This window comes from Leucopleurus acutus (genome assembly GCF_964270905.1).
Source record: "Leucopleurus acutus genome assembly, chromosome: 8".
NCBI lineage: Eukaryota > Metazoa > Chordata > Mammalia > Artiodactyla > Delphinidae > Leucopleurus > Leucopleurus acutus.
The window spans coordinates 28,281,125-28,296,930 of record NC_139151.1 but is presented as its reverse complement, the minus strand read 5'-3'; positions in this window follow the sequence as shown (position 1 = coordinate 28,296,930).

The window sequence follows — 15,806 nt, the reverse complement described above, 5'->3', positions numbered from 1 at the left end:
AGGCCAGGGTCCATATTGCTTAACTTGGACACTTAAGGTAGAAAGGAGTTTGCTAAGTTTTTGATGTAGTCCTTTATTTACTGAAAAGATTCAATGAATAAATGATACTTTATACTATTAGTTTAAATATTGTCTCACTATACAATCATGTTATTTCTAATATGGAATACCTTTTGTTTTATAGACTATTACCATTATGATAATGGATTAAAATGCAAGTACAAGATTAACTATAGAAAAAATATTAACAATAAACACCCTCAATATAAACTATTCCAATGGAAGAAGCTTTACATCAGAAATGGCAGAGCAGAAGTATAAATTTAAAAAAATAAAGCCAACAGCAACAACAACAATAGCAGAAAAACAGCATTTGTGATTTACAATTAGAATCAAAACTAGATTTCTTACTGTATTAGTAGATGATCAACAGCATGAGGATGGAAAATATATTGAGAATAAAGACATATACTGGACTTGGTGAATCTTACGGGGAGGATAAATATTTAAGTACCAACTATATACAATGTACTCTCTATTATGTTGAAAGTATTAAACCTGAAGAGAAGCCTGGGTCTTGAGGAGGTGGGGAGAAAATTCCCTTCCTAAATGTCAATATAAAACATCTGTTGAATTATGAAATGCAATATTGTATGTCAGAAGAAATATAATCAAATAACAAACTTTATTTAGATTTCAGATTGTTAGGTAAACTCTAGGTGTGGATATTTAATTTTATAGTGTACATTGTTTTTATAAGCATATTTGGACACATATACTTGTTTATTACCATGAATTAATTGGGGTCTATTCAGATTTTTGAAGTATTTTCCCAAAATGTGATTTGTAGAACACTAGAATCACTCCTTAAACCCTTTAGGCATACAAATCTAAATAAATTTCTACCTACTGGTAAAATGTCACAAATAATTGAAGCCTTTCTCAAATAATTTCAAGAATTTTATTTTGGGTATTAGTGAAATGCTTATCAGTTATTTTGATATTAGTTTTACTAACATGAATGTTTTAACTGCCAATCCTTTTTCTTTTCCTCCATGAAGAATTCTGAGATTCCCCTAGGTAAGAGCATGTTTCTCTATTTAGAGTCCAATAGGCATTTAGAAAGTATTCAGGGAATACTCATTTATTGAATACATACTCTTCATATCCATTTTCATGAATGTCCTATCTATTTTATATACATCAGTATGGTTATTAATAACAAAAAATGAATACTGCAACATCTTGATATAAACTAATATAAGCAAAACCAAATTATCTAAGTTTACTTTTACCATTCCCTGGAGACAAAGTAGCTGTTAAACTTCCAGGTTCCATAAGGGAGAGTGGGCAAATTTTTATCATAAAGCATTTTTTGTCCCTTCATTAGAATTTAGAGCAGTCTGCTAAAAGAGGAACTGATCTACTGGCAGTTCTGGCTCACCACAATAGCTGTAGGGAGTGGAGTGCTCTATGTAGGTCAAGCTTCATACAGTGGTGTGGAAAAGTATACACAGATACTACCTAGTACAAGAACAACTAGAGATTATCACAAAGTCATATTGTCATTTTGTGTTTATACCTTATTTAAAGTATGCAGGTTCTTTTTTTTTTTTTTTTTTTTTTTTTTTTTTGCGGTACATGGACCTCTCACTGTTGTGGCCTCTCCTGTTGCGGAGCACAGGGTCCAGATGCACAGGCTCAGCAGCCATGACTCACGGGCCCAGCCTCTCCGCAGCATGTGGGATCTTCCTGGACCAGGGCATGAACCCATGTCCCCTGCATCGGCAGGTGGACTCTCAACCACTGCACCACCAGGGAAGCCCTGCAGGTTCTTTTATGTAAATACCATTTTGAATGCATCCATAAAGCATTCCACAGAATAAGTGGAGCTCTTTTATAATAAAGGTAATCTACTGTTAGGGTGATTAAGTGATTTGCTAACAAATAAGAAGCCAAAGAGCAAAGACTCTAATTCCAGTTTGCTGATTTTCAGTCTAGTCGCCTTTCTATTTAGATGAGAGCTATTTCAAATCATTCTAGATACTGAGTGCTCCTCATGTCAAAAAATATGTATAAGATATGATTAGCTCTTTAGAATTGCAAAAGGTTTTAGAAAAGCTAAACAAAACAATGGAAACAGTATGCATGTTTCCTAAAGGGTTAAATGAACATAGAGAAAGTACTTTATCCAATAATCATTATTGAACATCCAATATTTTCCAGAACACCTGGGGAGGTGACTGAAGCTATCACAACTCTTGCCCTAAGGATTTAATTCCACACTCACTGGAAACCATAAAACTCCTAGAAGAAAACATAGACAGAACACTCTTTGACATAAGTTGTAACAATATTTTTTTTGATATGTCTCCTCAAGCAAAGGAAGGAAAAGCAGAAATAAACACATGCAACATAATTAAACTTAAAAGCTTTTGCACAGCAAAGGAAACCATCAACAACATGAAGACAACCTCCTAAATGGGAGAAAGTATTTGCAAATGATGTGTCCTATAAGAGGTTAATATTCAAAATATGTAAACAATGCATACATCTCAGTTTCAGAAAAATAAACAACCCAATTAAAAAATGGGCAGAAGACCTGAAGAGACATTTTTCCAAAAAAGATGGCCAACTAGTACATGGAAATATGCTCAAAAACACTAATCATTAGAGAAATGCAAATCAAAACCACAGTGAAATATCATCTCACACCTGTCAGTATGGCTATTGTCAAAAAGACCACAAATCACAAATGTTGACATGAATATGGAGAAAAGGGAACGCTAATACTCTGTGGCTGGGAATGTAAAGTTGTACAGCCACTATAGAAAACAGCATGAATACTCCTCAAAAACATGAAAAATAGAACTACCATACGATCCAGCAATTCCACTCCTGGCTATATATCTAAAGCAACTGAAAACACTAATTCAGGAAGATATTTGCACTGCAGTGTTCATAGCAGCATTATTTACAATAGCCAAATACGGAAGTAACCCAAGTATCCATCAACAGACAAATGGATAAAGAAGATGTGTCCATATGTATGTGTGTGTGTGTGTGTGTGTATGAGAAAAATGGAATATTACTCAGCCATAAAAAAAATAATGAAAAGTAAATAGAACAGAAACAGACTCACAGATATAGAGAACAAACTAGAAGTCACCAGTGGGGACAGGGGTGGGAGAAGGCCAAGATTGTAGTATGAGATTAAGAGGTACAAACTTCTATGTATAAAATAACTAAGATACAAGGACATATTGTACAGCATAGGGAATATAGCCAATATTTTATAATAACTTTAAGTGCAGTATAATCTATAAAAATATTGGATCACTATGTTACACCCCTTTAACTAATATAATATTGTAAATCAACTATAATTTTAAAAAGATTTCTTCCATCTCTCATGAGTGATTTTCATTTAAGTGTTGATCGCTAATAAATATGTATTATTTATATTAAATAACCCAGCCATAGTCTTATAAAATTCAAGACTCATTTGTAGATCTGGCCAATCTCCCTTTTACTCCCCCGTCCCAGATTTGTCCTTCAAATCTCTGTCATGGCAGAATATCAAAGCTCTATTTCTACTTCAATATGGAGTTAAGTCACTCCCTGTAGTGAAACTTCCTTAGAGCCAATGTTCACTAATTTTAAAAGCAAGTATTTACTGACATTTTTTATTTGTCAGGGACTTGTTAGACATATATTTTCAGAGGTGAACAAATCTTCAATCTTCTCCTCCATAGAATTTCAAGCCTAGTGAGCTCTTAACACATAACTTTTCTATATAATATTTATTTTGGATAGACCTTTCTAAAGGACATTTAGAAGTACCATATTTTTTACAAAATTAATAAAAATAAAAATTTTATACAAATTTTTCTGAGTATCTTAGAATGTTGTATATCTAACTAAACCAGCTTATGTAAAAATAAAAATTATAAACAGAGCATTCTCCTGCCAACACCTTTTTGTTTCTCTACTCCATTTATCCCACACAAATCACCTCACCCCTTAATTTTAAGGTGTTTCAATTGAGTCACAAAACTACAGCATCTTCTTCTGAGCATTGTCCCTAACTCCAGTTTTGGGACATTTTATGACATCGAAAAGTTATTAACAGTTTTATTTTTAGGGGTGAAAATGCTGTTCCAGTTATATTATTTAGAAGAGTCCTTAGCTTTTAAATACAAATATTAAATATTTATGAGTGAAATAACATGATATCTAGGACTTGCTTCAAAATAAGTAATTGGGCAGTGAAATAAGTAGATGAGGAGTATAAAAGCAATAAGGTCATCTATGAGTTGATAACTCTTGAAACTGTGACAGTTACATGAGTTCTCATTATACTATTCCATTTATGTACATGTTTGAAATTTCCCATAACAAAATGTTAATAAATTGCCTTAGTTTTCATTCCCTCATTTACATTTTATCACTAGGTATGATGGTAGTTCTATGTGTTAACTCAGCTAGGCTGTAGTATCCAGTATTCAATTCAATATTTACCTAAGTTTTTCTATGAAGGCATATTATGGACTTTAAGTAAAGGAGATTACCCTTGATAATGTGGGTAAGCTTCATCAAATCAGTTGAAATGCCCTAAGAGCAAAAACTGAGGCTTCCTGGAGAAGAAGACATTGTGCCTGAAGACTGCAACATCATTCTGGCCTGAGACAGTTTTTAGTCTACCAGACTGCTCTACAAATCTCTGATTTGCCAGTCCTCACAATTGGGTAAACCAGTTTCTTGAACTAAATGTGACTTTCATACATACACCTATGTATATGCTTAAAGAATGAATCTCTAATGGTAAGAACTTGAGTTCAATAGCAGATTTTCAGATAGGGCACATTGTAGAGCTGAGCCCCTTAAGTCACTTGCCAAAGACCTATTATGTCTATACTACATGAGAAAGCTTATTCTGATGTTATTAAACTATAAATTTAAATTATAAGAAAACCTATTTAATATGTTAAACTATTAGAGAACCCCTAATTTTTATATAAAACTCTCTAGTGACCTAGATATAATGTAACTTGATAGTTGAAAAAGCTATTGTATCTTTTTTAGTATTTTCAGAACTCAGCTGATGCAAAAATTACAAAATCAAATAAGACTGTTCCACTGCCAGAGAACTTTAGCATGCTGGAGAACCTAAGGCTTGAAGTCAAGTAATGGTAATACAAGATATTATCTACATATATAGGCACTAATACTTAGAGAGGTTAAATATTTGCCTGAAATACACAGCATAAATGTTTTTTTACTGCTATATTTCTTAAATTCTACACATTAAAAACTTTTGGGAGACTGTCTTCAAAAGATGTAATACTGGCTCACCTGAACCAAATTAACTAATCAGAGAGGAATCCAGGTTTGTGTGCTTTGAAAAAGTTTCCTAGGACATCTTTTGGATACCCTGCTTAAGAGCTACTATATCACCTGTAGAAATTCAAAACAACTGGTCAGTGATATTTTCTGCTATTTGTTTCCATTTATAAGTTAAAGTCCTTGGAAAAACATTTATGGTCAGTAAACCAAATGGCTCAGAAGATGAATTTCCCATTTTTCTCGTTGGTCATTATAGAACCCAAGCGTCTGCCACTGTGCATTCAATAAAGTTTATGCATATAAGATTGATAAGATATTTACCCAACAGGCAAAGTTATATCATTGTATATTCTTATATTATTTGATTATGCTTTATTTTGAGGAAAGTATTATATCATATTCATACATAATATGAGTTGGTATGTATGTTGCACATTTCAGGGATATTTCAGATGGGCATGTAGGGATTAAGTACAATAGAAATAGTCACACATATGTGTGGACACTAAGACCTAACTTATTTGGCCAAAACTAAGGTTTCCATGGTGACTCCAGAGAGGAGTTTAAAATTCCCTTCTTCTTTTTTTTAGTTAATTTTAATTGCAGTATAGTTGCTTTACAACGTTGTGTTAGTTTCTGCTGTACAGCAAAGTGAATCAGCTATACATATACCTTTATCCCCTCTTCTTTGGATTTCCTTCCCATTTAGGAAAAGTCCCTTCTTTTTCACTGCTCTCTTTCTCATCCTTCCACATGTGACTCCTGTCTTAAATAATAACAGACAACAAGATTAATAAGGCACAGACTTTTTAATAAAATTAAATTTGGCAGAAGGTCTTTATCTTTCTAATCTGTTTCAGCAGTCTAAGTGTCACACAGTCACTTTCAGCATCTCTATGGAGAACACAGAGAGACATTCTTTCCATCTTTGATCTGTTTCTTGTTACTGGAAATTATCTGTAAGAATGTGCCAGCAGAATTTCTTTTTACTAGTGCCATTATGGTACCATGAAATAAAGTCTTTTTAGATCCTTTGATTAAAATTAGCATTCACTTTGGATACTTCATCTTCAGCACTTAAGCAACATCTAATGATGCAAAAGCCTTGGGATGTATAAATAATCAAAGAGAATCCCAGAGAGCTGGTCTCTGCCCTTTAAGCTCTTATATTTAACATGGAAGGCACTACTATGGGTAAGTAGGGGCAAAAGAACATAGTCATTGAGACAGTAAGTGATTCATTGATGAGAAATATTCTCACCTCATCCACAGTTTAAAGTTATGTGTCTTTTAAGGCTGGGGGGTAAACTCAGCTGATTGAATTATGCTGCAAATCAGCAAGCCATTATTTCTTTGCCAAGTCAGGATGATCGAAGCTTAAGGTTGCTCTATATATTCCTGTCAAATATGTCCTCTTCAGGTGGGAGATCTCTTTACTGTCACTTCCATTCTTTCATTAAAAGCACCTGTATCCTCAAGAACAACAAATGCAATGGTCTTTTCAGGATGTTCAGTCCTCTCCCATTATTTGAGGATCACCTCTGTGAAGGTCACATGGCTCCTAAAGTCTCACTTGGACTGTACTCTTATCAGATACAGGAAATACCTAAGTTTACTGTGGGAATAAAGTGGACACTGTGTGCTTAACTCTAATCAAGCTGTAAATCAACAAACAGAACAAGTTGTTAATCTTACTAAACAGTGACTCATTGGGCATTTTCCTACTTAACCAATACTATGCTGAGAACTGATGAGAGTTAGATGGATGTATTGGACACAGTGCCTCCCCTCAAGGAGTGTAAACATATTAATGACATAAAATACTCAATAACAAAGGCCAACCAACATTTAAAATCAGTGTCTGTGAAATCACAATACAAGGAAAATCTTCCTATGGTTAAAGGACAAGAGGAGAGAAAGAGCACATCATTATGTTGCATTTACATGCCCATGATTTACATGTTTATTTAGTATCTCCTACTAATGATAGAAATACATTTCCAAACTTTACAAGAAGAGAAACCAAGGCTCAGAATTGTTAAATAACCTAATTAAGTCATCCTTGGATTTGAAATCCGGATATCTAATTCTTGCCATTACACTAGATTTTTTAGACTTCATGAATAAATTGAAGGAATCCCCGCTGCCCCCACTGCCCCCACTGCATGAGTTGCTGGTAGGACTTTTCCAAGCAGGTGGTCAAGGTTCACACCAAGACTAAACATTAGGGGAGACCTTCAAGATGTCAGAAGAGTGAGACATGGAGATCACCCTCCTCCTCATGAATACATCAGAAATACAACTACATGTGGAACAACTCCTACAGAACACCTACTGAACGCTGGCAGAAGACCTCAGACTTCCCAAAAGGCAAGAAACTCCCCATGTACCTGGATAGGGCAAAAGAAAAAGGAAAAAACAGAGACAAAATAATAGGGATGAGACCTGCACCACTGGGAGGGAGCTGTGAAGGAGGAAAAGTTTCCACATACTAGGAAGCCCTTTCACTGGTGGAGAGGGAGAGTGGCAGAGGGGAAGCTTCAGAGCCATGGAGGAGAGAGGAGCAAAAGGGGTGCAGAGGGCAAAGCAGTGAGATTCGCACACAGAGGATGGGTGCCAACCAGCACTTACCAGCCTGAGAGGCTTGTCTGCTCACCCGCCAGCAGGGACGGGTGGGAGCTGGAAGCTGAGGCTCGGGCTTTGGAGGTCAGATCCTATGGAGAGGAATGGGGTTGGCTGCATGAACACAGCCTGAAGGGGGTTAGGGCACCACAACTAGCCAGGAGGGAGGCCGGGAAAAAGTCTGGACCTGCCTAAGAGGCAAGAGACTATTGTTTTGGGGTGCACTAGGAGAGGGGATTCAGAGCACTGACTAAATTAGCTCCAGAGATGGGCGCAAGCCACTGCTATCAGCGCGGACACCAGAGACTGGCATGAAATGCTAAGGCTGCTACTGCAGCCACCAAGAAGCCTGTGTGCAAGCACAGGTACTATCCACACCTCCCCTCCCAGGAGTCCGTGCAGCTCCCCACTGTCAGTGTCCTGTGATCTGGGGACAACTTCCCCTTGAGAACACATGGCATGCCTCAGGCTGTTGCAATGTCATGCTGGCATCTGCTGCTGCAGGCTCACTCCACATTCCATACCATCCCTCCCCCTGGCCTGAGTGAGCCACAGCCCCCTAATAAGCTGCTACTTTAACCCCATGCTATCTGAGCAAAGAACAGACGCCCTCAGGCAACCTATGCTCAGAGGCAGGGCCAGATCCAAAGCTGAACCCCAGGAGCTGTGAACACAAAGAAGAGAAAGGGAAATCTCTCCCAGCAGTCTCAGGAGCAGCGGATTAAATATCCACAATCAACTTGATACACCCTGCATCTGTGGAACACCTGAATAGGCAACAAATAATCCCAAAATTGAGGTGGTGGACTTTGGGAGCAAAGATATATATTTTTTTCTTTTTTCTCTTTTTGTGAGTGTATATGTGTATGCTTCTTTGTGTGTGATTTTGTATGTATAGCTTTGTTTTTACCATTTGTCCTACAGTTCTGTCTATGTTTTTTTGTTTGTTTTGTTTCTATATAGTTTTTAGGGCTTGTTATCATTGGTGGATTTGTTTTTTGGTTTGGTTGCTCTCTTCTCTCTTTCTTTCTTTTTTTATTACTTTTTAATCTTTTTATTTTTAGTAAATATTTTTTTAAAATTTTATACTTTAAAAACTTAATTTTTTTCTTTCTTTCTTTTTCCCTTTTCTTCTGAGCCTTGTGTCTCATGATAGGGTTTTGGTGCTCTGACTGGGTGTCAGGCCTGAGTCTCTGAGGTGGAATAGCCAAATTCAGGACATTGGTCCACAAGCGACCTCCCAGCTCCATGTAATATCAAACAGCTAAAGCTCTCGCAGAGATCTCCATCTCAATGCTAAGACCCAGCTCCACTCAACGACCAGCAAACTACAGTGCTGGACACCCTATGCTAAACAACTAGCAAGACAGGAACACAACATCAACCAATAGCAGAGAGGCTGCCTAAAATCATAATAAGGTCACAGACACCCCCAAAAAACACCACCAGACACAGACCTACTCACCAGAAAGAAAAGATCCAGACTTATCCACCAGAACACAGACACTAGTCCCATCCACCAGGAAGCAAACACAGCCCACTGAACCAATATTAGCCACTGGGGGCAGACAACAAAAATAATAGGAACTACTAACCTGCAACCTGCAAAAAGAAATCACAAACAGAGTCAGTTAAGCAAAATGAGAAGACAGAGAAACACAAAGCAGATGAAGGAGGAAGGTAAAAACCCACCAGACCAAACAAATGAAGAGGAAATAAGTAGTCTCCCTGAAAAACAATTCAGAATAATGAGAGTAAAGATGATCCAAGATCTTGGAAATAGAATGGAGAAAATACAAGAAACTTATAGCAAGGAACCAGAAGAACTAAAAAGCAAAGAAACAATGATGAACAATACAATAAATGAAATTACAAATTCTCTAGAAGGAATCAATAGCAGAATAACTGAGGGAGAAGAACAGATAAGTGACCTAGAAGATAAAATAGTGGAAATAACTACTGAAGAGCAGAATAAAAAAAAAAAATGAGAAGAATTGAAGACAGTCTCAGAGACTTCTAGGACAATATTAAACACAACAACATTCGAATTATAGGGGTCCCAGAAGAAAAAGAAAGGGTCTGAGAAAATATTTGAAGAGATTATAGTTGAAAACTTCCCTAATATGGGAAAGGAAATAGTTAATCAAGTCCAGAGAGTCCCTTACAGGACAAATCCAAGGTGAAACATGCCAAGACACATATTAATCAAAATATCAAAAATTAAATACAAAGAAAAAATATTAAAAGCATCAAGGTAAAACAACAAATAACATACAAGGGAATCCCATAAGGTTAACAGCTTATCTTTCAGAAGAAACTCTGCAAGCCAGAAGGGAGGAGCAGGACATATTTAAAGGGATGAAAGGGAAACACGTACAACCAAGATTACTCTACCCAGCAAAGATTTAATTAAAATTTGATGGAGAAAATAAAACCTTTAGAGACAAGCAAAAGCTAAGAGAATTCAGGATCACCAAACCACATTTACAACAAATGCTAGAGGAACTTCTCTAGGCAGAAAACACAAGAGGAGGAAAAGACCTACAATAACAAACCCAAAACAATTAAGAAAATGGTAATAGGAGCATACATATTGATAATTACCTTAAATGTAATTGGATTAAATGCTCTACCTAAAATACACAGACTGGCTGAATGGATACAGAAACAAGACCCATATATATGCCATCTACAAGAGACCCATTTCAGACCTAAGGACACATACAGATTAAAGTGAAGGGATGGAAAAATTTATTCCATGCATATGGAAATCAAAAGAAAGCTGGAGTAGCAGTTCTCATATCAGAGAGGATATACTTTAAAATAAAGACTACTACCAGAGAAAAAGAAGGAGACTACATAATGATCAAGGGATCAATCCAAGAAGAAGATATAACAGTTGTAAATATTTATGCACCCAACATAGGAGCAACCCAATACATAAGGCAAATGCTAACAGCCATAAAACGGGAAACTGACAGTAACACAATCATAGTAGGGGACTTTAACACCCCACTTTCACCAGTGGACAGATCATCCAATATTAAAATAAATAAGGAAACACAAGCTTTAAATGATATATTAAACAAGATGGACTTAATTGATATTTATAGCATATTCCATTCAAAAACAACAAAATACACTTTCTTCTCAAGTTCTCATGGAACATTCTCCTGGCTAGATCATATCCTGGGTTACAAATCAAGCTTTGGTAAATTTAAGAAAATTGAAATGGTATCCAGTATCTTTTCTGACCACATCGCAATGAGACTAGATATCAATTACAGGAAAAAATCTGTAAAAAATACAAATATATGGAGGCTTAACAATACACTACTTAATAACCAAGATATACCTGAAGAAATCAAAGAGGAAATAAAAAATACATAGAAACAAATGACAATGAAAACACGATGACCCAAAACCTATGGGATGCACCAAAAGCAGTTCTAAGAGGACAGTTTATAGCAATACAATTCTACCTCAAGAAACAAGAAACATCTCAAGTAAACAACCTAAACCTACAGCTAAAGCAATTAGAGAAAGAAGAACCAAAAACCCCAATGTTAGCAGAAGGAAAAAAATCATAAAGATCAGAAATAAATGAAAAAGAAACCATCTTTGATAGCAGAGATCAATAAAACTAAAATATGGTTCTTTGAGAAGATAAACAATATTAATATACCATTAGCCAGACTCATCAAAAAAAAAAAGGGTGAAGACTCAACAGAATTAGAAATGAAAAAGGAGAGGTAGCAACTGACACTGCAGAAATAGAAAGGATCATGAGAAATTACTGCAAGCAACTCTAAGCCAATAAAATGGACAACCTGAAAGAAATGGATAAATTCTCAGAAAAGCATAACCTTCCATGACTGAACCAGGAAGAAACAGAAAATATAAACAGAACAACTACAAGCACTGAAATTGAAACTGTGATTAAAAATCTTCCAACAAACAAAAGCCCAGGACCAGATGGCTTCACAGGCGAATTCTGTCAAATATTTAGAGAAGTCCTAACACTTATCCTTCTCAAACTTTTCCAAAACTGTTCCTTCCCCTTCCAGATGGAGGAACACTCCAAAACTCATTCTATGAAACCACCACCACCGAGATACCAAAACCAGACAAAGTTGTCACAAGAAAAGAAAACTACAGACCCATATCAGTGATGAACATAGATGGAAAAATCCTCAACAAATTCTAGCAAACAGAATCCAACAGCACATAAAAAGAGTCATACACCATGATCAAGTGGGGTTTATTCCAGGAATGCAAGGTTTCATCAATATACACAAATCAATCAATGTGATACACCATATTAACAAACTGAAGGGTAAAACAATATGATAATCTCAATAGATGAAGAAAAAGCTTTTGACAAAATTCAATACCCATTTATGATAAAAACTCTCCAGGAAGTAGGCATAGATGGAACCTACCTCAACATAATAAAGACCATATATGACAAATCCACAGGCAACATCATTTTTCAATGGTGAAAAAGTGAAACCATTTCCTCTAAGATCAGGAAGAAGACAAGTTTGCCCACTCTCACCACTATTATTCAACATAGTTTTGGAAGTTTTAGCCACAACAATAAGAAACGAAAAGAAATAAAAGGAATCCAAATCGGAAAAGAAGTAAAACTGTCACTGTTTGCAGATGACACGACACTATACATATAGAATCCTAAAGATGCTATCAGAAAACTACTAGAGCTAATCAATGAATTTGGTAAAGTAGCAGGATACAAAATTAATGCACAGAAATCTCTTTCATTCCTATACACTAATGATGAAAAATCTGAAAGAGAAATTAAGGAAACACTCCCATTTTACACTGTGACAAAAAGAATAAAATACTTGGAATAAACCTATCTAAAGAGACAAAAGACCTGTATGCAGAAAACTATAAGACACAGATGAAAGACAGTAAAGATGATACAAACAGATGGAGAGACATAGCATGTTCTTGGACTGGAAGAATTAAAATTTTGAAAATGACTATACTACCCAAAGCAATCTACAGATTCAATGCAATCCTTATCAAACTACCAATGGCATTTTTCACATAACTAGAACAAAACATTTCACACTTTGTATAGAAACTCAAAAGACCCTGAATAGCAAAAGAAAACTTGAGAAGGAAAATGAAGCTGGAGGAATCAGGTTCCCTGACTTCAGACTATACTACAAAGCTACAGTAATGAGGACAGTATGGTACTGGCACAAAAACAGAAATATAGGTCAATGGAACAGGATAGAAAGCCCAGAGATCAACCTACACACATATGGTCAACTTATCTTTGATAAAGTAGGCAAAAATATACAATGGAGAAAAGGCAGCCTCTTCAATAAGTGGTTCTGGGAAAACAGGACAACTACATGTAAAAGAATGAAATTAAAACACTCCATAACACCATACAAAAAAGTAAACTGAAAATGGATTAAAGACCTAAATGTAAGACCAGGCACTATAAAACTCTTAGAGGAAAACATAGTGAGAACACTCTATGTCATAGATCACAGCAAGATCTTTTTTGACCCACCTCCTAGAGAAATAGAAATAAAAACAAAAATAAACAAATTGGACCTAATGAAACTTAAAAGCTTTTGCACAGCAAAGGACACCATAAACAAGATGAAAATACATTTCTCCTCAGAATGGGAGAAAATATTTGCAAACGAAGCAACTGACAAAAGATCAACCTCCAAAATATACAAGCAGTTTATGCAGCTCAATGTAAAAAAACAAACAACCCAATCCATAAATAAGCAGAAGACCTAAATAGACATTTATCCAAAGAAGACATACAGATTACCAACAAACACATGAAAGGATGCTCAACATCACTAATCATTAGAGAAATGCAAATCAAAACTACATCACACTGGTCAGAATGGCCATCATCAAAAAATCTACAAACATTATATGCTGGAGAGGGAGTGGAGAAAAGGGAACTCTCTTGCACTGTTGGTGGGACTGTAAATTGATACAGCCATTATGGAGAACACTATGGAGTTTCCTTAAAAATCTAAAAAATGAACTACCATACAACCCAGCAATCCCACTACTGGGCCTACACCCTGAGAAAACCATAATTCAGAAAGAGTCATGTACCATAATGTTCACTGCAGGACTATTACAATAGTCAGGACATGGAAGGAACCTAAATGTCCATCAACAGATGAATGAATAAAGAAGATGTGGCACATATATACAATGGAATATTACTCAGCCATAAAAAGAAACGAAATTGAGTTTTTGTAGTGAGGTGGATGGACATAGAGTCCGTCATACAGAGTAAGGTAAGCCAGAGAGAGGAAAACAAATACCATATGCTAACACATATATATGGAATCTAAAAGAAAAAAAATGGTTCTGACGATCCTAAGGGCAGGAAAAAATAAAGACACAGACATAGAGAATGGACTTGAGGACACTGGGAGGGGGAAGGGTAAGATGGGACGAAGTGAGAGAGTAGCTTTGACATATATACAATACAAAATTTAAAATAGGTAGCTAGTGGGAAACAGCTGCATCACACAGGGAGATCAGCCCAGTGCTTTGTGACCACCTAGAAGGGTGAGATAGGGAGGGTGGAAGAGAGATGTAAGATGGAGGGGATATATGTATACATATAGCTGATTGTTATACAGCAGCAACTAACACAACATTGTAAAGCAATTATACTCCAATAAAGGTGTTAAGAAATAATTATGCAAATAACAAAAAAAGTTGTTTGGGGTTCAATGTAGAAGCAAAGACCTAATTTTAGTGTAAAATGGTGCCCCAATGAGCCTGCAAAAATAAGATGACTCAGCAGTAGGCCTGATGGCATCTGTAGCATTCAGGGGCCTTCACTATTTAGATGTTTTTCTTCAACTAAATGCCTGAAAATATGTCTCGGGGGCTTAATATTTTTAACCCTAAATGATCATTTTATTTCTGGGAATCTAGCCTAAAGGGCAAAAATCCTTAATGTGGAAAGCCCTTATGCACAAAGATGTTTATCATAGTTTTCTATGAAATAGTCCAAAATTGGAATCAACCCAGAGGTACAACACTAGAAGCAGGTCAATAATATTATATATCCACTTGATACACTATAATGTAGCCACAAGGAGTGATGCTTGAAAGTGATTGTGCTAACATGAAAAAAAAAATGCTGGAGATAGAGAGTTTAGTGAAAATAGATGCATACTTCTCTGTATAATAGGACAAAAATAACAATAGTCCCTACAAGGAGTGAGGGAAATGAGACTTAAATGAACCAATGGGTACAGCAGGGTCGTGTGCTTTATTTCTGGGTTCTCCTCTGTCTGGCACATCTCTGGGTCCAAGTGGGTACCAAGCAGTGCTTGCTGACTTTAGAATCAGTGGGCAGAAACTATGGCAAATTCCAACTGTCACATTACGGAATATTTACGTTATGCTTTTAGTGTGGTTTTTTTTTTTGGATTTTGAGGAAAAGAATGAAAACAATTTGGCTGGAGAGGGTGTGGAGAAAAGGGAACCCTCTTACACTGTTTGTGGGAATGTAAGTCAGTGCAGCCACTATGAAGAACAGTATGGAGGTTCCTCAAAAAACTAAAAATAGAGTTGCCATATCATCCAGCAATCCCACTCCTGGGCATATATCCAGATGAAACTATATTTCAAAAAGATACATACACCCTTATGTTCATAGCAGCCCTATTTACAATAGCCAAGACATGGAACCAACTGAAATGCCCATAGACAGATGAATGGACAAAGAAGATGTGGTATATATATACACAATGAAATATTACTCAGCCTTCAAAAGAATGAAATAAAGCCATTTGCAGCAACAG